Raw genomic sequence first — 27,306 nt, 5'->3', positions numbered from 1 at the left:
AAGGCAAAAGGGGAAGCAGCCTGAAGACTCCTCTTTCACGAGATCTCGTGTTAAAAACAACAGGCCTTGTTAAAACTGCACCTTAATGAGGCTCCTTCCAGGCCTAATTGTCACCATGGCAATGACCCCTAGCGGCCATCTTTAATTAACTCCGAGTCAGAGTCACCAAATGAACTCCTCCAGTAAATTGCCTGCCAGCCCAGGCAGTCACGCAGCCCCTCCTCTGTCCTTTGGCCTCCGGCACAGGTGATGGGGCAGAAAATTTCCTGACTCTACCTGGCAAGGTCAGGGGAGGGGCTTAGATCCATGACAATACTAGTAATAATAATAATCATAGAAATGATAAGAGCTACAATGCTAAGATAATTGCATTATCTCTCTTCTGAAAGATTTACTTATTTATTTTTGGCTGTTCTGGGACTTCCTTGCGGTGAGTGGGCTTCTCGTTGTGGTGGCTTCTCTCATTGTGGAGCATGAGCTCTGGGTGTGTGGGCTTCAGTAGTTGTGGCTCACGGGCTCAGTTGCTCCATGGTATGTGGGATCTTCCCAGACCAGGGATTGAACCTGTGTCCTCTGCACTGGCAGGCAGATTCTTAACCACTGGACCATCAAGGAAGCCCTGCATTATCTCTTCGGAGTAATCCTATGAGGATTGCACTATGACTACCCAGCTTTTTCCAGATGCGGAAACAGAGGCACAGAGAGACTCAGCCAGTAAATGGCAGAGCTGAGATGTAAACACAGACTTAGAGCCACCCTTGGAATCCCCCCACTGGAGATGAAGTTCACAGGGTCACCTGCTTCTCTTGAGCACAATAAATATCTGAGGTTTCCTGTCTACTGCTTTGCAGAGGTGTGATCTTGAGCCACTGGGTTCATATCTCTGAGCTTGATTCCTCATCTAGAAGAGGAAGGCGGATTCAAGTGGGTCAGGGGGTTGCAGCCTGAATAGCCTCATCAGTTCTGTTCAGTAATGACTCCCAACTCCATCAGAACCTTCCTGTTGTCTTTACCCTGGTGTGATTTCAGAAGCAAGATGCCATGAAGGTCAAGAAATAATAAATGTGATCATCTGTGCAAAGCCCGAGCCCAGTGCCTGCCCATAGTAAGTGTTCAGTGAAAATTAGCTGTTACTGCTTCACTAAGTGAATTAAGTGGTCTCAGCTGTCCAAATGTGGTGATGGCCCTGAGAAAGACCTCCTCCAGGACAGGGCTAACAGTCGGGAACATGGGGGAAAAGGAAGCCATGGAGATGGCGCCGCAGTCACCAGTTTTAGGGTGGGTGGGTGGAAGGTTCAGGCAGCAATGGGAGAACACACTGGAAAAGCACATTATAGCTGTGGACCAAAGATGAGAGCCACCATCTTGCCCTGGCCTTGCCCCTAAACATGCTTCCATCAGCCTAACCCGAGCAGGTCCAGAGACCCATCCACTGAGGCACATTCCAGCCAGAAGGAAGCTGTAGAGGTTAATAGGCACTTTCCTTCCCACCAGGAACACTCCCTGGAACGTGCACAGGATAATTCTGCTTACACTCAATTGGCCAAAATTCAATCACATGCTCATACCTAACCCCAAGGCAGGCTGAAAATGCAGTCTTCCTTTTGGGCGTGCAGGGGGAAATGGAGAAAACCCAGGCTTTGCCACAAACCTTCAAGTTCTTCACACCACCCCGAGTAATATTTTTAAACTAAAATTTCTGACCATGTCTAAATCCTAAAGACAGTTTCTCTCTGCTGTTTTTAACATGAGCTCCAAATGTATGAGCATGGGTTGTAAAGTCCTGCTGGATGCATCTTCTTTACTTCCCACTGACCCTTCATCCTGGCTACTCTGGACCACTGGCCTTCTCTAAATCAGCCGTGCTTCCGTGACTCTACCCCTGTGCCCAGGCTTGGAATGCCATTTTCTCTCATCTTCGTTTAGTTAGACGATTACCTCCTCTCTAGAGATTTCCAGGGTCAGAGAGGAAGGGGTGAGCAGGACAGATAGGAAAGGCTGTGCCTTCAGACACAGGCTGGAGAAGGAAAAGGAAGTCTGCAGTCCAGGGCTAAAGTGGGGCCTGACCTGGAGGTACAGCAGCCTTACATGTGCAGCAGGTGGCAAGCTGGGGTACCCTTGAGTCTGAGATGGGAAAAATTATGGGTTCTAATTAGTTCATCTGCTCTCATTTGACAGATGAGAAAACTGAGACCCAGGACTTCCCTGGTGGTCCAGTGGCTAAGACTTTGTGCTCCCTAGACTGGGGGACAGGGTTTGATCTCTGATCAGGGAACTAGATCCCACATGCAATAACTAAGACTCAGTGCAGCTAAATTTAAAAAAAAATAGAAAAAATTGAGACCTGAAGACAGGCAGTAACTTGCCCAAGGTCACACACAAAGGCATACCATCGGTGCCCATACCACACTTGTATTGTATTACTAGGTTTAGTCTGCATTTGGGTGTTTTATGGGACAAGGGGGTAGTCTTGGGGGCATCATGCCAGGAGGTGTGGTTCATAAAGGGGCTGAATGGGCAGGGGGTACCCAGAGGTTCAGTCTCTCAGTTGCAATGTTGGCAGCCCCAGAAAGACACACACACACACACACACACACACACCATGCGGCCTGGGACCTGCACTTGGTCTGGCTCTGCAGTTCTCCTATGACTTCAGGAGGGGACACAGAGCCACTCAAGAGAGGCTATGGAGGCCGAGGAGCACCCAAGGGACCCCACTTGAATTCATCTGCTCCACTTCTGCACCTGGGTACCAAAAGCATGAGGTTGGTCCTTGTCTCCATCTTTGGTACTTGAGACTTAGGACATCATGTGCCCTCACTAGACAGTCACAGCCATCATTACAAAAATGAGCTCTGAGTGAGAGAGGCCCCCTCTGCTTCTCAGGACTGCTCATCAAGGCTGCTCAGGGATCACTGAAATCCTAAGTTCTGGGGATTCTTACTGAGCCCAGGGTTCCAGAGAGAAAAACCTGCTACCATCTGCCTAAATAAGAGACCAAACAAAGCCTGACCACATCTGGGGGCATTATTTCTTTCCCAACTTGAAAAATAAGACAAAAAGAGATGTCTACTGCCTCCTGAAGGGAGGCTGAACAAGAAAGGTGGCTCAGAGAGCCTCAGGACTGGGCATGGGGCCTGCCAAAGGGTATGTGGTCCAAGGCCACTCAGACTCAGATTCACAGGTTGGAGAGAAGAAAGAACATGCCCTGATGCTCCCAGTACCCACCCCAATCTGGTCTTTATAAGGTTAAAGGGCTGTGAAGCTCTGATCCCAGAAGGTTGGATGTCAAACCATTTCATCAGCTAGGATCTTGACTTCAAATAAAAAAGAAGAGGTAAATGAAAACTCCCCCAAACATGTGTGCCCTGAATGTCTTACTAAGGTTTAGACAGGTTCTGAGCCAATTTTAGAGGCATATAGAAGGTGAGGGCATGGTCTGCCAATGGGACACTTACCTGGCTGAAAATATTTAGCCCAGGGTTTTACCACCTCTTGGGGTTCCTTCCCTTTGGCCTCCCTACCAGCTCCATTTCCCTCCTCCTTAGCCTGTCCGGCCATGTCAGTGCCAGCTACCATTTCCTCTTACTCTCCTGGTCTTCCCTCTGCTCACCATCTTAGACCCCCATTTCTCAAAAAGGATCTCTTTGGGGGTATATCCAAGGGTCAGTTCTCAGTCATTGTACTTGGCCTGTCAGTATATAGACACTTTCAATCTCTCTTTCCTTCTTAAGGTATTATTCCCCAGACCTCAAGGATACCACTTTCTTGTTCTCCTCCTACTCAATGACTCTCCCTTTTGGTTTCTTTTACTGATTCTCATCTTCCTCCTCTCAAAAAAGTATCCCAGTGTTCAGCTCCTAGAACAATTTTTTTTTTCCTTTCTACACTCACTCCCTAGTATTCTCATCTTGCCTTGTAGTTTTAAATAAGACCTATAAGGTAACAACTTCCAGATTTAAAATTCCAGCCTGGACCTCTCCCCTGAATGCCATGCCTATAAGTCCAGTTCCTATGGGACCTTTCCCCCACCCAACTATCTGATAGGCCTCTCAGACTTAGCATGTCCAGAGTCAAGCTATCTTTTTTTTTTTTTCCCCAGTGGCACCGCTTGTGGGTTGTGGAATCTTAGTTCACTGACCAGGGACTGAACCCAGGCCCTTGGCAGTGAAAGCATGGAATCCTAACCACTGGACCACCAGGGAATTCCCAAGCTGATATGTTGTTGTTCAGTCACTCAGTCGTGTCCAGCTTTTTGCGACCCTATGGACTGCAGCACACCAGGCTCCTCTGTCCTCCAGTATCTCCAGGAGTTTTCTCAAATTCATGTTCATCGAGCCGGTGATGTTATCTAACCATCTCATCCTCTGCCACCCCCTTCCCCTCTTGCCTTCAATCTTTCCTAGCATTAGGATCTTACCCAATGAGTGGCTCTTTGTATCAGGTGGCCAGAGTATTGGAGTTTCAGCATCAGTCCTTCCAATGAATATTGAGGGCTGATTTCTTTTAGGATTTACTGGTTTGATCTCAAGCTGATATCCTCATCCCCCAGGTTCTGCTCCTCCTTCTGTCATCTCAGTTCAGGAAATAGAAGCCTTATCCTTTCAGGAGATCAGATAAAATCCCTGTGATCATCCTTGATTCCACCATTTCTTTCACATCCCACCTCCAGTCCCTCAGCAAATCATAGCAGTTTTGTCTTCAAAATAAATGAGCAATAAGCCAATTCTCACCTATCTCCACTATCCTCCTCGGTGTTTAAGGTGGGAGAAGTAGGCAGGGGCTAGAATATTGAAAGAAAGGAGAGGTCTCTTGGCTGTAGCAAGAACATTTAAGTTTTACTCTAAATTATAAGGGAGACCATTGGAAGCTTTTAAATATAATGAGATCTGCCTCTTAAAAAAAACTTCCCTAGGTACTGAGTGGGGAATGAATTGAGGGGGCAAAACTGGAAGCAGTGAGACCCGTTAGGTAGCTATTGAGATTTAGTGGCAGGATGATAATGGGGTGCATTACCTTCCTTACATGAAGAATCCCCCACCTCAATTCCCCAGGGAGGAGCCGGTCTCAGAGGCTGGAAGGCCGGCCAGGGTGTGGCTGAACCAGCTCACTCTGTGGGTGAACCCAGCAGAGGCGGTCTGTGTTTCAGCACCACTGGGTGGACAGCTCCTGCCCCATCTCAGAACTGGGAGCCTCGGGGTTCAGCCCTCTCCCAGTGCCCTATGTTGAGGCAGGTAGCTAGGGGAAGTGGCCCTGAACTGGGCTTAGGTGAACATCATTCCTTTGGAAACCTCCATTTGCTGCACTCTAAAATGGAGGTGATAACACTGTCACTCCATACCACAAGGCCGCTGCAAGGGCCAACGAGTCCACTACTCAAGGACTCTGGGCACCAGTGGATGGGGCTGCCTGGAGTGCCTGCACAGGATTGGAGTTCATTTCCCTGACACTTGAGAATTTAAAATGAAGCTGAATCTTCCCTTGAGGGAAGGAGCTGTTGGAAACCTAATCTGGGGTGTTTCCCCGGGAAGTTCCTGGTCTCCTACACCACTGTGTCACATAGCTGCTGACAAAGCTCCAGATAACTAACTGCTGCTCTGAGAGTTGGACAATCAGTCTGAATTGTTTCAGGCACAGTGAAGATTTTCTCCCTCCAATAGCAGTTTCTCCAGGATGAAATGGCAAGAGTTAGGGATCCCACTCCTGCCCTTCCCCTTGCTGGGCTCTAATCAAATCTAGTTTCTCTCAATGTGTTTAAACTGGTTTGGTTTTCTTATTTGGAGATTGGCAGAATTCCTTTTCGTGTGCACGACTTGGGGGTCAGCAGACCAAAGGGACCTTGCTGTGCTGACTCAGGCAATCACGAAGACACAGTCTTGCTGAATCAGGGAAGACAGGAGGGACTGAAAGATTTCCCTCTCTGAAATGAACTCTGGGTTTTGGGTCCCCACAGAGGAGCTATCTCTGAGCTTCCCTGAGGGATAAGGGAGCAGAGAGTCAGACTCTAGCCTTGGGTTTACTGGCAAACTACAGCGAGAGCCAACCTGGGCATCTGGAATGCCCCCACACTGCTAACCCTGCATCAGTCTGGCTCTTCAGTCTTGTTTGCCACTGCCCAGATCCACACAGTCATCTGGCCACCCACTTTCCCCTTTCTCCTTCCCTTCCCTCCGGAGTGAAGCCCAGAAGTCCTCTAGGAGCCTCCCCACACTTTGAGAGGGCTCAGTCTTTAGGCCTGCCAGTCTCCAAGAGGACCAGGGCTTAAGTGTCTCAACCTCAGAACCACCCTGCCCCCAGGAGAAAATGAGGTGGATATGGAAGTGCGGAGGTAGCCGGGAGTAGGTATCTTGGTGTGAAAAGGTGGCCAGACTGAGACCTCATTCAAACTCCATCTCCTTCTCTTTCTGCTCACTCACTATGTGACCTTGGGCAAGTCCCTTTTCATTTTACTGCTTTCAGTCTCCGTTTGCCCAACTGTGAAATGGGATGAATGTGGTTCCTCCCAGGGGGCTGCTATCAGGAGTCAATGAGATAAAGTAAGCCTTTTACCACAGCCCCAATGACTCATTAAAATGTGGATGCCCTCCAGAAAGCAAAGTGCCTGAGGAGGATCTCAGAGTTAAGGGAGACTTCCCTCACCCCAACTAGTTAATTTCCTGGTATCTCTCTAGATCTCTGTGACCTCCATTGAGGACTAGGCAGACATGTTCACACTTATTGTACAGATGGGAAAAGTGAGGCCCTGGAGGTGACCTACTCTGTCTAGGATCCCACTCTGGCTCCTCTGACCAAGACTCAAGATGAAGGGAAATGTTCACCCTGAGCCAGAGTTACCTTAAGTGCCTCTCTTCACTTCCAGGGGCTCCAGAACCCCATTTCAGAAACTTCTAAAGGAACTTGGGAACGACTGCTCCTTCATCTTTAAATGAGGAGAAGAAGACTCCTTAGATGAGATAAAAATGCAGCAATGCGTCCAGGATTTACAGACGCCCCAAAGGAACCCACATTTCCGCCCCCCTCCCCCGCCCCAAGGGGCTGATGTTTTGGCTCCAAAGGGTTTATAAATGGAAACGTGTGGCTTCACCACTCCAACTCAAGTTCTCTTGGAATCCCTGAAAGAGCAGGAGCCAGGCTCCAGACGAGTCGGTGGAGGGGCGGGGCAAAAGGCATGTACGAGGAGCCCCTAGGGCCGGCGAGGCCGCCCATACCTGCGCTAGAGTCGCTGGCTCTGACTAGTTCCTTAGGTCCCTTGGGCGGGCAGGAAGCTGAGTAGAGGCATCCGAGACGGGTCCCCGCTCCCACCCCTACTTCAGATTCCGGTGCCAGACCTCATTCTCAACCCTCAGGGCAGGAGATCTTGGGGTTGGAGAACCCTCCTGCGGTGGGGAGAGAAGATAACCATCTTAGGTCATTCGTTTCTCAGTGTCTGACTCCCGCATTTTCAAAGCCCAGACTCAAACTGGTTTTTAATTAGCCGAGATGATGGATTGTCAGCAGCTCTGATATTTTAAAATACCTTTGAAAACAACTATTACGCAAATAGACATGCATATATACATACCAGGACTCCCAAATTAGCTCTTCTCTCAGCTGCGGACCGCCACCGCAGGGTAGCGGCGGAGAAAACAGCGCGGCAGGAAGTGGAACACAGAGTGTCACGGTCAAGGCCAGATTGCACGTTGGCACCGCCAGGTGCCAAAGGCGCTCAGGTTTTAACCTCTTCCCGGATCTGCCCAGGGGTGGCGTGAAGGGCTGGGGGAAGGATACGGTTTTCACTTCCAAAATGCCCGGAAGGAGGCCCTGGCACCCACGCCTCCCAGGCCACAAAGTCTCCCCGAGACTTTAAGCGAGAAGTACAGGGTGCCTACTCCGACCGAGCTGGGTGCTGAGGGCGCAGCGGTGAAGCACCAGCGCGAGTCACCACCAACTGGGCTTCCCTGGCTTAGGCCGGTGTAGGACACAAACCTGGGACCCTGGCACTCAAGAAATCTGGCCTCCACGTCAGAGTTATTTCCAAGTAAGGCGCCACACGGCTCTACCTGAGCCCCCAATTTCCCGGCTATCCGACAGCTGCTGCCCTGGCAGGTGCCCAGCCCACAGTGGTGCTCCGTCGAACGTAATTCTTGCAGGAACCCGCCATGCTGCGGCGATTCGGGCTCCCCCTGCTGGCGCCCTAGGTAAAGACCTGAGCGCGCACTGGCGGCGAAAACTGGAAAGCTTTTTTTTTTTTTTTTTAAGCTAGGGGTTCCTCCAATCATTGTCTACCAACCCCGACCCCAGCCCCGCCTCCCGCCAAAGTTGCACACGAGAAGATTCCGGGAAGATCTTATGTTCCTACAACTTACCCTAAATGCAAACAAAATAAAGAATGCATTCGTCTAGCCAACAAATATGTTCTGAGCACTCTAAGATTAACCACCTTGAGTGGGTAGCTGTTTCTTTCTCCAGTGGGTTTTCCTAACCCAGGGATCGAACTATGTCTCTCGCATTGCGGGCGGACTCTTTACCAGCTGAGCCACCAGGAAAGCCCAAGAATCCTGGGAGCACTCTAAGATTAACCAGGCTGAGTGGGTAGCTGTTTCCTTCTCCAGGGGATCTTCCCAATCCAGGAATTGAACCGGGGTCTCCTGCATTGCAGGCAGATTTTCTATCTGCTGAGCTACCAGAGAAGGCAGATTGCTTACTAGCTGAGGTTAACCACCTTGGCTAACACTAATTGAGTGCTTACTGCATGCAAGACATTGTTGGGCTCTTCTACATGTGTTAGCTCATTAAACCCTCACAACAGTGGTAGCAGGATGGCACTATTATCTCCACTTTACAGTTGAAGACATTCAGGCTCCAAGACATGTGTCCAAGGTCATACATAGCTGGTAAATGGCTTTGAATTTAGGCTGTCCCCAGTGCCCAGGCCATCAGCAAACATTACATATGGGACACTGTGGTTTAAAAAAAAAAAAAAAAAGACACTGGAATTGGCTTCAAAGCATCTTGGTCTCTAATTTCCCTGGGGAATTTCTCTTAGAAAGAGAAACAGATGAATGTTTCATCTAGAGAGAGATGTAAGGGTTTTCTTGGTCACTTCCTGGGTATGCGTTTCCTTGTGGCACCAGAATAAGATGGTTTCCCCACATTTCAAAGAAGTAAAGTTTAAAAAAAAAATTTTTTTTTCGAAACATGTAGTTTACTAGCAGTTTTAAGATCCCCATTTATCCCTTCAAAATTGTACTTCCTTTCCAGAAGGGAAGAGAATGAGGCTTAATAAAATTCAGTAGCCCATTCCTCACTTCTAAGATGAGCCAAGAACCATGAAGGAAACTGACCTACCACTGCCTCAAAGTGGACCTGTCACACTCTTCCTGAGCCTCTCCTTTGTTCCTGGGGGCTGGCAACGGGCCCCGGTAAAATTATACTGTGCAGAGTTGAGTTAGAGAATGACTACCCACCATGGAGAGTGTCACAGTGAGAAAGCCACAAACCCAGATGGAAGTCCAAGACTGTTAGAGAGAGGCCTTGGATACCAGTGCCTCTATCATTTACCCAACACAGGGACTTAAAGGTGCCACAACTGTACCTTAGGCACATGACATAAAATGGGCCATTCCAGTCCCTGATATCGATATTCCAATGTGGAAACTAGAAACTCATTTCACTGCCTTCTACTCAGCCCCAGTGTCATGCCTATACCCTGCCCCAGGCCCAAAGATTGTGTGTGGTTGCCCCTTTTAAGTGGAATAGGAAACGCCAACCCATCCAGTATTCTTGTCTGGAGAAGTCCATGGACAGAGAGAGCCTGGTGTGCTACAGTCCGTGGGGTCACATGGTCAGACAAGATTGACCAACTGAGCATGAACACATACACTCCCCTTTTAAGACTCTAAGGTTTTTTTTTGTTTGTTTGTTTTTGGCTCTGCTGGATGTTTGTTGTTTGTTTGTTTGTTTGTTTGTTTGTTTTGGCTGCACACAGGCTTTCTCTAGTTGTGGTGAGTGGGGGCTACTCTCCAGTTTCGGTGTGAGGACTTCTCATTGCAGTGGCTTCTCTTGTTTCAGAGCATGGGCTCTAGGACTCATGGGCTTCAGTAGCTGTGCTCCTGGGCTCCAGAGTGCAGGCTCAGTAGCCATGGTGCACCGGTTTAGCTGCCCCTCAGCACGTGGGATCTTCCTGGACCAGGGATCTACCTGGTGTCCCCTGCATTGGCAGGCAGATTCTTAACCACTGGACCATCAGGGAAGTCCAAGACTCCTTCTTAAGTTTTTTTGAAGACAGGTTTGTATGTTACTCATCACTGTACTCTGAGCTCTGAGCACAGGATCTGACACAGAAGTACAGGTGGGGCTGAACTATTAACAAACAAATTCCCCCAAAGCATCCCTGACTGGTGATCATCTTGTCCCTATTTGAATCCTCCCAGAAATGGGGCACTCATTACTTCTCCATGGGAGTGCTTCCCCTGTGAGTCAGTTGGTAGGTTGGGTTCTTCCTTTTGTAGCATCCTAGATCTAGTATCACCCACTGGGCTTTTCCCGAGACCTTTGAAAAGCTACTGATTGTATTGAAGCCCAGTTGGAAGGGGAAAACTGGAAAAGGGAGATTTCTTTTTCCATGGGGAAACCCACCTGAGCCCCAGAGGAGAATCCAGCCCATGCAGAAGTTGAATTCACACACAAGGGGTAGTTTGTTGGGGCTTACTCTTGAAACTCTCCTGCATGTCTGGTCACGAGTGTCTGGGAGAGGCTGGCCTGGCAATGCTAAAATGACACCATGATGGTATTTCAGATCCAGAGTGTTTCCCTGTATTTTCACATCAGTGTGAGCTAAAGGAAGTGCATATGTCCACACATGTGTGTGCATGACAGTCTCAGTATCTGAACACAGAGATTCATTCTTGGATTTCCATCTAGGCTAGGCAGGATCCAAGAACATGACCAGGAACAAGCCTATATTCTGGGGAGGGAAGGGGTGTGGCATCACCACAGTGTGCACAAGCTGGTTAATGCCCTAGAGCCAGAGAAAAAATGGGGTCCGGAAAACTCTAGGGGTATATACGCACGTATGTATGAGTGTATAAGGGGCTTCCCTGGTGGCTTAGCAGTAAAGAATCTGCCTGTCAAAGAGACAGGGGTTTGATCCCTAGGTTGGGAAGATCCCTTGCAGAAGGGAATGGCAACCCACTCCAGTATTCTTGCCTGGGAAATCCCATGGACAGAGGAGACTGGTGGGCTACAGTCCATGGGGTCACAAAGAGTCAGATACGACTTAGTGACTAAACAGCAGCATGAGTGTATAAGAGTGTGTGTGTGTGTGTTCACAAACAAACCCATCTGGGTGGATAGTGTGAATGCGTAAAGACAAAGACAAATTGGTGCTATGTCTGGGTGACAGTGCATGTGGTATGTGTGTATATTTACAAGCATTTCTAACCTGGTTTTATGACAATTGTCATTCTGTAGCTGAGCGTGTATGTATGCATGTATGAATGTGTGTATATGTGTTTATAATGTAATCCCAAGACTATATATGAATGACTAGGGGTGTTTGTGTATTTAGATGCAAAACCATATTTCAGTCAGGGTCTGGATGATTCTGTATGTGTGTGTGTTTTTCCTGCACACCCCTGCGTGTTCCATATTCCCCAGCCTCACGGACATATGTGGATGTTCTGACTACAGAGGCTGAGCCCAGGCAGGCCCCCAGGTGGGCTGAGCATGTAGGAGAGTAAGTGTGGGTGACTGCTGTTTATGGGCAACCTCACAGAGGCTTTGTCTGATGCCCACTCCCCATGGCCCCTAAATTCCTCACCCTGGCAGGACATAGGCTGTCCTTCCTTCCAGACCGTCTTCCCCCAAGGAGTCCCTTTAACTCGTAGCCCTTTCCTGGCCAGGAGGCTGAGAGTTGAGGGATATTCATCTCCGGGCGGGTTTTTGTTCCGTCTCATGAAAGGCCTCAATGGCTGGGAATACCATTCTAATTACAGGGAAGCCCAGCTTATGTGGGGGACACAAAGGGCTGTGGTCTCATAGCAGCTCCTTCCATCCGTCAAATAAGGCTGTCTAATGACGGGGTGAGAGCTGTGAATGCCTAAAACAAACTCGAAAAGGAGGGAAAATAAAGCCGCCGGGGGCTTAAAATATATTAAATTACCCTGATTAGGAGTCGTGGCTTTGCAGGAGCTGGTTGGAGAGGCTTGGGTCCTGCTATTCACTTGGGGGGGGGGGAGGGGTCAGTAGGTCGGGAGGGGTTCACAGAGCCCGGCCCATTCTCATGCTAACACCAGGGTCGCGCTGCAGGCTTAGTGGGCTGGAAAATAGAAATGAATTTGCCATAATCCTCCTCCTCCTCCTCCTCCCAAGCCCAGGAGAAGGGTTGCTTAATTGCAGCCCCTTAGAGCGTGCTGGGCACTGGGGCAAGGCCACACCCTGGAGCCTGGACCCCTCAGCCTTCTCACCCCTCACTCATTTTTCCTATAGGGCAGGTTCAGGGCCTCAAAGCAGATTCCAAAGCATTGGCGGAGGGTGGGGGGCGTGTAGTGGGCAGTGTGCATGTACATGAGTGTGCACACACATTCACCCTCCCTCCTTTCGAGGGTGCCAATATTCACAGTCACCCCTTTCCACTTATTCATGCCATGCACAAACACAAATACCCCTCCACTCCTCCAAACACACCCCTTCACACACACTTCTGTAGACACAAATGCAACTCCACACAATCAACAGACACCTGTACCCCTTCCTGGGTGAACACATACAGGCCCTGCCATATCTTCCCAGGCACCCATTGCATGTACACACACTCCTCCTTCGTGTGTGTCTCCATGTGTGTCATGGACACACAGGCTGCTTCCCAGACACCAACATATCCCTCTAGACACGTCCCCTCAAACCACTGACTCAGTACAATTTCAATGCTTACAGCAGAGGAAACTGAGGCTTAGAACACAGCCAAGGGACAGTGCCACTGGCGTCAACCTGACTGCTGCAGGCCCTCGGACTGGTCTCTTTCCCACCTGGACATCAGTTTCCTACTATTAAAAGGCGGAGCTTGGACTAAATGTTCTAGAAAATTCCAGCCAGGGGTACATGTGCCTGCAGATTGTGTGGTGTAGTGTTTGTATCTACAGAAGTGTGTGCGAAGAGGTGTCTTTGGAGGAGCGAAGAGGTGTCTTTGGAGGAGCGAAGGGGTGTCTTTGGAGGAATGGAGGGGTATTTTTGTCTGTGCATGGCATGTATAAGTGGAAAGGGGTGACTGTGAAAAATCACCCTTTGGCTAGGAGGGGTCAAGGGTTAGGGGTTACTCCTCCCGCGCCGTCCCTGTCTCTGTATTCAGGTATGCTCTCCACAGTACACTCCACAGTGCACACAGTCACGATTTTCTCTTTTTTGCAGGGTTACAGACTGGAGGGCGGGCCTGGGAGTCCAGTGGCCTGCATCCGCGCACGTCCCGCTGCAGGTGGCGCTGCCGTCCCGCTCACCCCACCCACCTTCAGCCGCGCCTATCTGTGGCTCCATTCGTGCGACTTGGCGGGTTTAGGACGCCACAGAGCCCCGCAGTGTGGCGCGCGGAACCCAGAAGAGATATCCAACCCCGCGCTTCCTCTGCCCGGGACGCCCTCTGCCGGCGGATCTCGAACAGACTCGCCCGGAGGAGGCCGGACGAATACACTTGACCCTCGGGCCTGACTCGAAGAGTCAGCGCCGCGAAATCCACTGGTCCCCATACTGCGCTCTGCTGAGAAAAGCTAGGGAAGAGCCGGCCAGACTGGAACGGAGATTGCGAAAGTAAACTCCGCAGAGGGAGCGTGGGAACCACAAGGCCTCGCCGCCCCCTTCCCTCTCGCGATCTCTAAGAACATAACCTATATTCATTCTTGCCTAGAGAATTCCGTAGACAGAGGAGCCTGGAGGGCTACAGCCCATAGGGTCACACACACACACACACACACACACTTCTTTCAGCGGCGCGCAGTGAGCCCCCGGGAATGAATGAGCGGAGGGGGCTTACTGTCAGGGGCCAGTGGCCAGGGTGGGCGGCCAGGGGCCCGCCGCCAGCTGCTGGCGAACCTGAACCAATCGGCCTCAGAGTTTCCATCTGAGCCATGGGCGAAGGATGGCTCTCGGCAGCCGAAGAAGCCAGGAAGAAGCCCCAGAACGGAAATAAACTTCCTTCCAGCCACGCCATGCAGAAAAGACGGGGACCGCCGAAGCCTCAGAACCCTCACCCCCCTACCCTCGGGGGTCAGCCGAAGCCGCTGTCGCCCCTCCTCCCTGGAGGGCAGCGCTAAGACTAGTTGCTGACAATAGGGGCACGACCCCCACCCCGAAAGCAGTGGGGGCAGAAAGTGCAAGTGAGATCTTCCGGGCTTGGACACCCAGGCGTGCGGCGCGGTGGGCGGGCATCACTGGGGATCCAAAGAGGCTCGGGTTTAAGGTAGAGGCGGGATTGATTCACTGAACCGAGAAGTTTCAGAAAAGCACACGGAACAGGAATGGCAGATCCCTCCCCATCTCCTCTAAGAGGTCCATGGTAACTGCAGCGTGAAATTTTCAGGGGCCACCAGTACCTCCGAGGTAGAATTAACACGCAAGGGTCTACTAAGCCTAGTTTTGAGGTCAAATAACAAGTTTCGCCTGGCCTCTGCACTCCCTTCCCGCGAGAGTATTTGCACTGCTCCCTCAAATCTGGTTCCGCAGAGTTCTGTTTTGGGGATTTATCTAGGCCGAACTTTCGGGCCTGGAAGCCCCGTGCACTCTTATCTTGGGGACAGAGAAACTCCCCTGGGGCCACTCTTCAAGAAGAGCCCAAATGAAATGCGGGGAGGAGTTGGAGAGGCGGAGGACAAACCACGCTGCGTGGAGCGGACCTGGCTCACGACCTTTGCTGCGGCCAAAGTCTCCAGCGGAGGGCCCCGCCTGGGATTGTAGCTTTTCCCAAACGACTGTCCAGGCCTCGGGCCTGGCTGCACCTTTGGGTTAGGGAACTAGCTCGGGACCCGCGGGGCCCTGATCCGGTTCAACTCCGCTCCTCCTAGGTCTCCTGGGGAGGCTGGATCGGAGCCCCGAGGGACAGCAGGTATGGAACCAAGGGCGTGGCTGAGAAGGCTGAAAATGGGGGAGCCGACTGGAGAGGATTGAGCCCTTATTGCCCCCAAATCAGGCTTCAGCCGCGCCTCGGTGATCAGTCCCGGTATTTGGGGAAGCGTTCCTCCCGCCCCCCACCTGCCCCTCACTCTCCAGGCACAGTCAGCCGCCCGGAAATCCGTAGGTTCCTGTGGAAGCGCACACAGCGACTCCATACAGTTTATTCAAAGCAAATTTATGGGAGCAACGAATTCGAATTCCAGAATTTTCTCCACATAAAATAAAACTTAAAGAGGCGACACTCAACCTCTAGACCGTGAGGTGGGGTAGCCTCTTGCCGGCGGAGAAGGTATTTGTTGGATGCCCTGTGGGGCAAGAGGGAACCCCTTCCACCCCGCCCTCCTGGAGGCGCCCCCTCGGCCCGCGGCCTGTTGCCCCAGTTCACAGGGCGAAGAAGGCGCCCGCCAGACTCCGCGGCCACAAAAGGAGCCGCAGCGGGCTGGAGGCGGCCCAAAAGCGGCGGCGCAGAAATGCCTGGGTTCTCCCAACACAGGAGCCACCCGAGGCCAATGTATAGCCAGAAACTGGAGACAAGGGACTTTCGAGCCGTCCCTAGTTTAGAGCATTTCTCCCGAAGTCGCCCTCATCGTTCCCTTGTCTGCCCTGACGCCAAAGGCTCACCCCATCAGTTACCTCCTTTTATCACAAAGAGATGCGGGATCTTGTTTTTTTTTTCCTAGAATATTCCAAAAATGAGCGGCTGTATTTGGGTGAATTCCAGTGGGACCGAGCTTACGTCCTTCGGCGTGATGGCGCTGCCAGAGCTCGGGTAGGATCTCCGTGGGCCCGGCGCGGGCACCGGGAGGGGCTAGGGACTCAGGGCCACTGGCGTTTCTGGGGAGAAGCGCAAGCCAGAGTTACCGCAGCTCGTACCACCGAAGCCTCTGGTTCTCGTGCTCAGACCCGGCGTTATCCGCTGTCTTTAGAGGAGAACCCAGTCCCCACCGCAGGTCTGCCCCAAGCCGAGATGGTCACACCTGTCAGCAGTATAGCAAGACCCTAAGTGTTCTACCCAGTCGTTGGCAAGAGACTGGAGCCTGGATTTGCAGTGGCTGCCTGCGTTCAGTGTAAAGGGAACGGGCTACGAAACCCCAATAAACTGCGGTTTTCTAAATATCCCGGGTTCCTAAACCCCGTGTATCAACCACCAGAAGCCATGCAAGGGCTAGGCGGCAGAACGGGGCTCTCGGCAGTGGCTCTGGGCTTCTATTTGTAAAACAATAAAATCCAGAGAGCCGAATGAAGACAAAGCCATTTTTAAACGTTCGATTGGTGAAATCTCCACACTTAGCAAACACTTTCATTTTCAGAGCTGTCTGTTGCCGCACACAGGTCCAGAAAATCGATTGTGTTTCCTGGTGAATTCCACCCAGGTAACAGAGTCCTGGGAACGCAAGCGGGTGTACAAATGTTAGAAGGAATGGATGAGAGGCTAACAAGTGAGCCCCCAGGACCAAACGCCTTTATAAACTCACTGGTGTGACTTTGCTGGCATCTACATTTTTTTTTTTTTTTTTTTTTTGCCTATTTACGCTGCTTCTATACCCTCCGTGGAGCTGTCATGGTTGTACGGGCCTAGCCAGCCTCCCTTTTTCTCCCTTTGCTAGGCAGAAACCTCAGTCGCTTCTGCCAGAAGCTACCATTCGGCCCAGCGGGGCCAGAAAAGGTCCCCTTTCCTTGTACCGTGCAGATCCTTACATCCTGTGTCCTGCGTGCTCACGCCTTAACAGTCAGACACGGGTATGGGACCCTCCTGGAGAGAGGGGAGCAGAAGATAAGACGTGCAGGGGCCCCAGCCAAGGTTGACAGGCACCACGGACACCTCGGGCCAGCGTTTCCAATATATGGCCCCACGTTTGGGAACTCCTGGGTTTTGTGCAAGTGCGTCCACAGGACCCGGTAGCCAGAACACAGGACTAGCCTTTCCGAAGACCGGGCGTTCTGCGGGCTGACTCCTGTCAATAGGAGAGAGGTGGGTTATTGACCTAGCGGCCTCCTCCTCTCCATCTATTGTCGCAGCTCAATCACGCACTTACCGGAAGAAAAGCGAGTTTATCTTAGCCTGGAGGAGTCTCGTGTTGCGAGTGTGTGTGTGTGTGTGTGTGTGTGTGTGTATCTAAAGGGTGGGGGAAGTTCTGCAGCCACGACTGTGCAGATGGGTTGAAGATAGACACTTTCAGAAAAGGGCCAATTTCCCCTTCACAATGAGCGCTAAGTACCTGATAAATGGGGCTGGTGTTTATTCATGAGCAGGTACTTTGGAGATGGCGATTAGAACAGCCGCCCTCGCCGCCTCGCCAAGGTACTTAAGGCCGGGCAGGTGCAACGCTGCGCGCGCCCGGAGCGCACAAAGCCCGCGGCCGCAAAGGCATGGGGAGGGGCGTGAATGAGGGCCGCGCCGGGCCCCGAGGGCGCGCGGCGCGCAGGCACCTAAGCCCTTTGTTCCCGGTCCGAAGCCAAGGCCACTTCACCAAGGGGCGTCCCGGGAAAACCTCCCCTCTCATTACCAAGAATTCCCCTTCGTCCCTCCTCCCGTAGCCCAGCCGGGCAGCTCTCGGTCTGGCGGACGCAGGGACTCAGCGTGAGACCAGACTGGGCATTTGTGTAAACGCTGCCTGTAAGCTGGCTATTAGCTAACCAGCCAAGTAACTCAACAACTAGGAAAGCCACAGAACCCGGGCCTGGGAACAGCGCAGGCACGCGGCTCGAGCCGCCCCCGCCGCCGAGGCGCCACCTCTGGCCGTGCGGGTAACCTCGGGCTTTCAGGTTTTGTTTCAACTCCAAGGGGAGAAAATTGGGGTCTGTCTCTTTCCACAGCTTCCTGGCGCCAAGGTCGTGGGACAGACCGGATCTCGGCCTTGGAGTGGCTCTGGAATCCCTAAGAACCTCCAGCTTTTGCCCACGATCGGCGTCTCGGAGCGCGAGGAGGGCGCAGCTGGTGCGCCGGCCTTGGGGGACTGAGAGTCGGGTCCCCAGCCTGCTTGGACGTGAGCGGCCGAGTATCTCCCTTGGAGTCCCATAGAGTAACCTGTGTCTCTCACCCCCCTGGGGCCTTACCCCCATCCCAGGCAGCTAGGGTGCTTCGTATTGGCCATGTCCAGGGGTCTGGGGCACTCAGACAGTGGAGGGGACACTGTTGGCCTGTTGGCCTGATATCCTCAGGCTGTCTGGTTGCCTGTTTTTTTTTTTTTTTTTTAAATAACTGTTTTGAAAACAGATTTCTCTCCAGTTCGGAGAATCAGAGAGGAGAAATCTATTTCAAGCAAGTTGGATTCCTGGTGGGGAGAAAAATTCTTTTGACCGTAAATAACAGGCAGGGACCTGACCTGACCCATCACAAGGCAGTTTTTTTCATTTTCTACCATAAATAAGAATGAGGCGGCTCTGCCACTCGATGCAAATTGACCAGGCGATTGTAGACATTAATGTTCATTATAGATATTTCTTGGAACCTTGGGCTTAGAATAAATTGCAGATATAAGAATCCCAATTCCCCAGAAAATCCGCCATCTGGGATGTGAGTGCAAACCAAAAGTGGTAACCCAGAGGTGAGGCGGGGAGGCAGGTGGGGGCCAGTCCAGCACCCATGGACCCGATTGTGCCACCATCAGCCAGTCTGCAGCCCAGTGAGACCCAGAGCCAGCCCGACGGGCAGCCACGGTTAGCTTAAAGGCATCACTAGAGAAGGAATGGATAAAGATGGTTGGATAGCATCACTGACTCGATGGACATGAGTTTGAGCAAACTCCAGGAGATGGTGAAGGATAGTGAAGCCTGGTATGCTGCAGTCCATGGGGTTGTAAAGAGTCAGACACGACTCAGCGACTGAACAACAGAGAAGCAAAGCTTCCCCTTGTGTCTCCTGCTAGGAACTGAGTTTGGATTCCAGGGAGCAGTGTTCTCCAGGGTTACAGCCTGCGTCACCTGCTCTAAGGGGATTGCGGGCCGCTAGCCTCGGAGAGCCTGAGACATTTAGATGCGGCCCCCTCCTTGGAGTGTCGAAATGATTCCAAGGCCATGCAAGTAGCCTCTGCCCAGCAGCCTGGAGTAAGAGGGAAGGGGCAGTTGAGGAGCTCGGGACAGAGCCTTGCCACTCCCTACGCGCCCGAAAGACATGGAGTGGATACTGCAGGGCCCTGGAGGCGAACCTGAGACAGATGTAGTGCGGCTCAGCCTCCTCTGTTGTTACCGTAAAACACTGCTGGCCCTGGCGTGGGGCCCCAAATTTAGGCAGGAGTGAAAGATTGGAACGAGTGCAGGCGGTGGTGGAGACTACAGATGACGCATCGCAAGGCAGTTTTTATATTTCTATTTCCAAGACCTTTAACGCGCACCCAAAAGATGCAGGTGTGACCAGGAGGAGGGCCAGCAATGCTAACGCCCACGATTGACTTTCTTAGCATTACAGATTTAGAACATATCAGAAAAATAGAATGAATAGACTTCCTGGAGAAGTAGATAAGCCCGGATGTAATCTTTGGCCCTCCTAAGGTTGGCTTCCCCCAGCTGAAAGTTTGTTTTTCTAAGGAAGCTTTTTGGGCAAATGCAGTTTGTGCTCATGTGGGCATGGGGCATCTCGCTCTTGCAAAGCCCCACTAGGCAGTCTAGTGAATTAGGCCATGAGGCCTGCTAAGCTGGAGCCCTGGGCAGAGTCCCTCAGTAGGGTGCCCCCTAAGTCCGACCTTAGACCCGCCAGTGCCAGAACCCTTTTACCAGGAAGAGCTTTATCAAGTTTTGGAATAAGTTAGGGCAGGAGTCTCCTATGGGTTTTTTTTTTACTACAGCTGTTTCATCAAAAATGACTCATACATTGATCAGTTGATGATTGCTCCTGGAAAAGCTGGGAATATCTCAGTAACCTAGCATCCTGCCCATCACTCTCCCAGTGACTGATGTAGAGTGCACACTGCTGAATGCCAAGTTCTGACCAGAAGGCTTCAGACTAGAGCTCAAACTCCTTGACCTGCTGGTCTTGGTATGTGTTGGCTCTTCCTGGGGTCTACCTCACACACCAGCTTCCTCCTCACAGCACCAAGGCTCACCATGGATGGAGTCGGACAAGGTAGCACTCAAGATGGAGCCTGTTATGGGAGAACCCGAGGAAACCCACCTCTTCCTGATCATCTCACATCTTCCCTCTGGGTTTGTGATGAAAGAGATGAGGGTCAGGTTTCTCTGACCCTGAAGAGTCTGCAGTAAAGGAAGCAGCCCTTCAGCCCAACACCTTGACATTCAGGACCTGTGAGGTAGTGAGTGGGCTGAGACTACAGTCTGATGTCTGCTTTGACAGTGACCTTGGGGAAAGACCCTCCCCATCTTCAGTTTCCTCACCTGCCAAGGGAGGAGGGTTTTCAAAGAAGAGCCTTAACATCTCTAATCTGAGGCTCAAATAAGTGTGAGAGAGGGCTGCACTGGGAACTCCTGCAGACTTCTGAGGATGCTTGGTGTCCTCCCAAGGGAGTGAACATTTCTTTCTGAAACCTGGTCCTTTGATAAACAGTGTGATAGTGGAGTTAGTGGAGCCAAGTTGCCTGGGTTCAAATCTGACCCAGATCTGCCATTTACTAGCTTTGTGGTCTTGGGCCACTTTATTCTCTGGGCCTCAGTTGCCTCATCTCTGAAACAGAGATTGATAATAATTAAGGGTAACTGGGCTAATCTTCATATATACATGTAATGCCCCTAGAAGCATGCTGGCATGGGCAAGCTGTTAAAATGATCTTCCCAGACCCTGGATGCAGTGTCACCCCTTCCCATCCCTCTTAGTCTCCCCCACTGATGATCACCGTTTCTGTCCCTGCATCACTGCCAGGATCACAGCTCTGCCTGGGTCTGGGGAGTCTGGGAATGGGATGCAGGAGGGCAGGACTCCTGTGTATTGCCCATCTGATGAGTACATTGCCCATTTGATGAGTACATTGCCAAGGAATCTCTGCCTCAATCCTTTACTTATTTTCTGAGATGGAAGGAAGTTGAGTCATCTCTCTCTCCCCTTCTCTCTCCTCAATTCCACCCATAGGCAGAAATAGCTGTGTGAAAACACATGCCCTTGGCTCTGAAGGGTGAGCAAGTAATGGAGGCCCAGTTGATCTATCTCCACTACAAGGGATCCTGCTCAGAGGTGAGTCAGGGTGTACTGCACAAAACAATTGACATTTTCTTCCCCTTTCAACACAACAGGGAAGCTCCAAGAATACTGGGTGGGTGGCCATTCCCTTCTCCAGGGGATCTTCCCAACACAGGGATCAAACCTGGGTCTCCCACATTGCAGGCAGATTCTTTACTGTCCGAGCCACCAGGAATAGATGTATGTGTACTCGGTCGTGTCCAACTCTTTGTGACCCCATGGACTGTAACCTGTCAGGCTCCTCTGTCCATGGGATTTTCCAGGCAAGAATACGGGAGTGGGTTGCCATTTCCTTCTCCAGAGGATCTTCAAAACCCAGGGATCTAATCTGAATCTCTTGCAACTCCCGCATTAGCAGGCAGGTTCTTTACCAGTTGAGCCACCAGGGCAGCCCTGAGCCACGGGGAAAGCCCTCTCTAAATACACACATACACGACTGTCAGCTCCCCAAGAGCAGGGGTTATTCTGTTCTGTTTGCTGTTGTAGCTCCAGTACCTAAAGTGATGCCTGCCCACAGAACAAGCACTCACTAAATAACTATTTAATTAGTGAAAGTAAGAAGTGTCCCCACTGATCAGATCAACTTCTGTAGCAGGGTCCAGTGTTCATTTATTTTCCTCATCAAGAGGCAATGGCCAGATTTTAAAATAAGAAAGAAAAAAAAGAGAACTCTTCATCTCAGATTTCTCTTCTTAGTCATCTTCTGGCTCAGCCTCTAATTCTCTTGATTATCTACAAAGTCCTTCTTTGAACATCCCCCCAACACACAAACATCCCTGTAAGGAGTTAGACTCCAGGAGGGACAAGAGTTTAAGGGTCTGTGTTTAATTCATCACCTTCAAAGACACTAGGGATCCGTGTGCCCTCCTGGGGGTCTGGGTTATCTTGTACAGAATGGAGCAGCTGTCCTACCAGAATCCAGACACCTCCTTAGATGCCTGGTTGAAGCATGTGCTACTGCTAAGTCACTTCAGTCGTGTCCGACTCTGTGCGACCCCATAGATGGCAGCCCACCAGGCTCCCCCATCCCTCGGATTCTCCAGGCAAGAACACTGGAGTGGGTTGCCATTTCCTTCTCCAATGCATGAAAGTGAAAAGTGAAAGGGAAGTCGCTCAGTCGTGTCCGACCCTCAGCGACCCCATGGACTGCAGCCTTTCAGGCTCCTCCATCCATGGGATTTTTCCAGGCAAGAGTACTGGAGTGGGGTGCCATTGCCTTCTCCGTGAAGCATGTGGAGACCAACTAGTATCAGTGTTTTATTTTCTGAGGGGAGGGAATGTTCCTTTTTGATAATGCAAAGTGACAGTAACATCATTGTCATTAAAGAAGACTGCTGTTAAAACAATAATGGCTTTCCCTCTTGGAAACATTTACTATGTCTCAGGCACTGGAACAAACACAACATCTTATTTTATCCTTACAAGACCCTGAGATTGATTTACAAGCCCATTTTACAGATGAGGTAATGGAGAGCTGGCAAAACTCATAGTTTGTAAGGGAGAGAGCCAGGGTTTGAACACAAGATTCCAAAGGTTGAGCTGTTCACCCTCACCTTCTCTACCTTCTTTCTCTGATAAGGAAAGCAAGAGTGTCCATGTGAAAGGTGATTTGGGAGGCATTTGCAGTGACTAGCTCAGAAACAAAGCTCAAATGCTGGTAATCAAACACAGTGAATTTGAAACTAACAGAACATTGTAAGTCAACTATACTCCAACAAAATTATTTCAAAGAAATAAAATAAAACAGCTTGCCCAAATTCAAAGCCCACCTGAACCGCTTTCTGCTGTGACACTGCAGACAGTTTACTTAACCCCTTCACATCCCAGTTTTCTCTTCTGTAAAAGGGGGGTAATAACAAGACCCTGTCTCCTTTAGTTGGAAGGGCTGAGTTCATATATATAAATTATAAATTATTTTCTCAGCCTATATCAGAGTAGTATTTATATTGCCTTCTTCGAACTGCTGCCGTAAAGTTCCTCATTCTACCCCTCCATGAATTGGACATCTTGGCTATTGGGACAAAAAAAAAAAAAAAAAAGCAGTTTATCCAAGATGTCACGATAACCCAGAGAGAATCAGATTAGACTCAGACCAGAAGTTCTCACGAGGAAGAGGAAGGGTCTAGAGCAGACTTTGCAGAAGGTTTTGAAGGAAAAAAAACGCTTCCTTTTCCCTTTTTAAAAAGATGTAAACATCTTCCCAGGCTCCTCTGACATCAGCTTGTCAGTGATGAATCATCGGGAGCAAAAAGACACGCACTAGGTAGGTCACAGTCTCCATTTTTAGTCAACTTCTTGGTGGCCCGGCTGAAGCCTTGCAGGAGGGCCCATGATCTTATGCAGCTCAGGAAACCTCAGCCCCTCCAAGTCTTCAGAGGACTGGGTTAAATGGAGAGGGAAAGACTAACAGAGACTGAAGGCCTCCCTTCTGGTATTTCTTTTTAAAATCTTAAAGAAATTTGCACAGGGGTTTTTTCCTTTCTTTTTAACAGAGTACATGGACCCAGCATTTTCCTGTTAATGCCTGTTTGTGAATGAGATCTTGTAAGTAATAGAACAGAGGGAAGCAGTCCCTGGGAGATCTCTCAGTTTGAACCAGTGTTTATTTAAAACAACAGCAGCAAAAACCCCTCAATCCTCAATGGTTCCTAAATTTATATGTACTTGATTCTTTTTTTTTTTTTTTATGAATCCATCCAGAAACCATTTCATTTATCATGTACCAAGCCCTTGGCAGTGCAACTGAAGATGTTAAGAGAAGCAGAGATGTGGAGGAAATCCAGGCAGATCTCCTGGAGGAGGAGACACTTGCTAAAGTTTGGCCAAGTGAAAAATGGAAGGAGTGTATTCTTAGAGGGAGAAACTTCATCATGACTAGAATTCCAGCAGTAAGAAATCTGGGAACTATACAGAGAAGCAGGAAAGGAACGCAGAAGGGAACAGTGTGAATTGAGGGAAAAGCCCATCTCCCCCTTTTTATCTTGCTGCTTCTAACTGGCTGTGAATTTAGAAACCAGATAACATGGATGTTAGGATTGTGTGTAAAACATCAGTATATAAACAACCTCAGAGTGAATATCTGACAATGAAAGGCAGGAATGGGAGGGAGGCAAGGTTTGGGCCACTGGTACCAGCTAACACCTGTCCCTGCACAGAATCCAGTAACCGGCCACAGTGGGAACAGCCAGAAGTCCTAAGCCATAAAAAGGGAGGATATCTTACGGGCCCCTGCACCGCCACTAAATCACAGCCCACTCCCACCCCACCCACCACCCTTTAGCCCAGGACCTTAATTTAGGTGCTGGAGATGTGGGGGGAGGGAATGTCCATAGTTGATTCTCCCTAGAGCCGAGCCACACTCGCGCCCCTGCAGTTCTCCAGAAGGAGCCTCAGGGCCTGGGGAACTAGATTCTAACTGCGGCCCCTCCTGCAGAATCTGAGAGAAGGCGAGAAAGAGCAAGATCCGGAACTAGCGCGCAGAAGCGGAGACCAAGGAGGCTAAGCCGACCAGAGATGGATGAACTAGACGCCCCTGGGAAAGGCCGGCGACTTCACCGGATAGACACGGGGCACCCTTGCCCTCTGTGCCTCCCGCCCCAGGCCCGGGACCCTTCAGAGCCCTGGAGAGGCAGCGCCCACCCCGCCCCCAGACCCGGCGGGGGTCCCTCCCAGCCTCCCATTCTCCTTGCAACACACCGCCCTCCGCCCTGTTTCTCTGGGTCGCAGAGTGCGGGGCTGGGGGGCGGGGCAGAAGGGGTGCGGCGAACCCCACCAGGGCTTCTTACCTAAGCGCGAGCATCCGTCCGACCGAGCTCGGTCTGCTGCTGGGACTGCGGGGCTGGGGAGGCTCCCACGGACTCGGATCGCGCCTCCCCCCACCGCGCCCCGAGCCCCCAGACCCTTCGGTGGCCCCGAGCTGGGGCGCCGGGACCAGGGGACAGGCGCCGCGCGGGCGGGAGGAGGCGGCTCCTGCGGGGCTCGGCGGGGCGGGGCGGGGGCGTCTGCTGGGCCCCGCCCGGAGGGGACTTGGGAGCTATTCTCTCTGGAAGGACAAAGGCGGCCGGGGAAGGCTTGGCGCCCCCCAACCCCCATCCCCGGGGCCTGGCCCTGAACTTGAACTTGTACTTGACACTTTGTCCGGAAGGTGGCGAGGGAACCCATCTGAGCTAGGACGGGGGGCTAGTCCGTCCACCTCTCCTCCTGGGGAGGGAGCGAACCCGGCCTCTTCGGCGCCGGGAGGGAGCCCCTGCCTCCCCAGGTGCCCTCAGGGCCCGGTGCGCCCCCAAGCGGCCTTGGGCTCGAGGGTCGTGGGGTTCCTGCCCTCCCCCTCGGAGAATCGGGGTGCGAACCAAGCCGTGGGTCTCCCGCCCGCAGGAGTAGGCGCGGACCCTGCGCCCCCGCCCTCCACCCTACCCTACCCCACCCCACCCGGAGCCCGGCCCGCAGCCGGAGCCGCGCGGGGCCTGCCGGATTCCCTGCACGTCGCGTCGGCGGCCGCTATTCAGCCGCTAATTGAACGTTAATGGCAGGTGCGGATGAGGTCACCGGAGCTGGCTTTTCTCACACATTTTTCATGCAAATTCGCGAAACTCTAAACAAATTTAAATAAAAAGCTCTTTGTGCCTCGCGCCCCTCAGTCTTCTCCCTCCCGCCCGGGGTCCTGGCTCCTCCCGGGGCCCTGGGGCCCCGAGCCTGCTGCCCGGCGGAGCGCGGCACGCGGGGGGGACCTGGGCGCCCAGGGGCAGCGCCGCCTGCCGGACGGCCAGGCCCACCCCGCCGCGCCGCCGGCGGCCCTGACCGCAGCCCCCTGGGCGCGGTGGAGCGGGGATGAGAGACGTTTCACTGGGGTTGCCTGGCAGGGGAGGCTGGTAGGGCGCCAGGCACTTAGGGAGGCCGCGTGGGCAGGGGTTTGAATGCTTGGCATCTGGGCAGGTGTGCCTGTGCCGACATCCTGGCTGCACCCATCCCTGCACCCACCAGCTACCTCAGCCTCACTCTCCCCGTTGGTTAAACAGGAATTAATACAGTGCCCGTTTTGTATAGGGATGTCTGAGGATTAAACCATGATTTAGGACATGAGCAAGCACTTAGTGCCTGGCGCAAGAAAGTCTTGATAATTGTCTGGGGTCCCAGGGCCTTGTGAAAAGGGATGCTGTCATATTGCACATTCATAGAGAACCTTGTCAGGGTCTTTCAGGAGATTTACGAAGCCTTGCATCCCATTCTGGTCACAGAAATGAGATCTGGAGCCCAGTGCCATTGCTTCCCAGCTGTGTGAGTGTGCACGTGTTTCTTAGCATCTCTGAAGCCTCTGTTAGCTACTCTGTAAAATGGGATTAAGTCTTATGGCAGTGGGGGTGTTTGTCACTATGAGGATTAAATGACAAGACACTGATGGAGGTTTGGGAGCTGCCTCAAGATCCAGAACCTACAGAACCCCGTTTCTGAGAGTAGCACACCTAAGATTGCCACCCTCAAGGCTAGAGGTAAGCCTGGGACCCGGCAGCCAATGGCCTCCGTCCTCTTAGCCAGATGAGCCTAGCCCAGGTCAGGGAGACACTTCCCCAGACCTTGGGAGGGCTTCTTGGATCCATACCAGGGACCCACCACACCTGACACAGCAGGAATTGTCTTTGCTAGTGGCTAAATCTTACTTTCCTCACCCACATCCTTCCCACAGAACTGACCAGACACAAGGAAGGCTTTGCAGAGAAACTTTATTGTGAGTTGGGAAAAGTGTGTGTGTGTGTGTGTGTGTGTTAGTCACTCAGTTGTGTCCGATTGGACTGTAGCCCGCCAGGCTCCTCTGTCCATGGAGTTCTCCAGGCAAGAATACTGGAGTGGGAAGCCATTCCCTTCTCTAGGGGATCTTCCCAACCTAGGGATCAAACCCGAGTCTCCCGCATTGCAGACAGACTCTTTACCATCTGAGCCACCAGGGAAGCCCATGGGGTAGAGAGAGGTGAGGTTTACAGGATGAGAAGAGGCTTTTCTTGCAGAACTTGCCAAGTCCCTCAGGACCATCCAGGGGGATCCCCCTG

General features: G+C 51.7%; 1 long non-coding RNA gene across 2 annotated transcripts in view; it reads right to left on the bottom strand.

Annotated features, from left to right (window-relative positions):
* LOC113879545 overlaps positions 1-25,669 on the bottom strand; it is a 68,966-nt gene extending 43,297 nt beyond the window's left edge. The window contains exon 1 of one of the 2 annotated variants that reach the window (XR_003507376.1): positions 25,051-25,669. This is a non-coding gene — a long non-coding RNA (uncharacterized LOC113879545). The remainder of the gene's footprint in view (positions 1-25,050) is intronic. The other variant, XR_003507375.1, reaches the window with a different exon arrangement.
* Between the last annotated feature and the right edge of the window lie 1,637 nt (positions 25,670-27,306).

The sequence above is a fragment of the Bos indicus x Bos taurus genome, chromosome 21 (assembly GCF_003369695.1).
Source record: "Bos indicus x Bos taurus breed Angus x Brahman F1 hybrid chromosome 21, Bos_hybrid_MaternalHap_v2.0, whole genome shotgun sequence".
Lineage (NCBI taxonomy): Eukaryota > Metazoa > Chordata > Mammalia > Artiodactyla > Bovidae > Bos > Bos indicus x Bos taurus.
The sequence above is the reverse complement of the archived record's forward strand: the minus strand, read 5'-3'. Positions and strand labels throughout refer to the sequence as shown.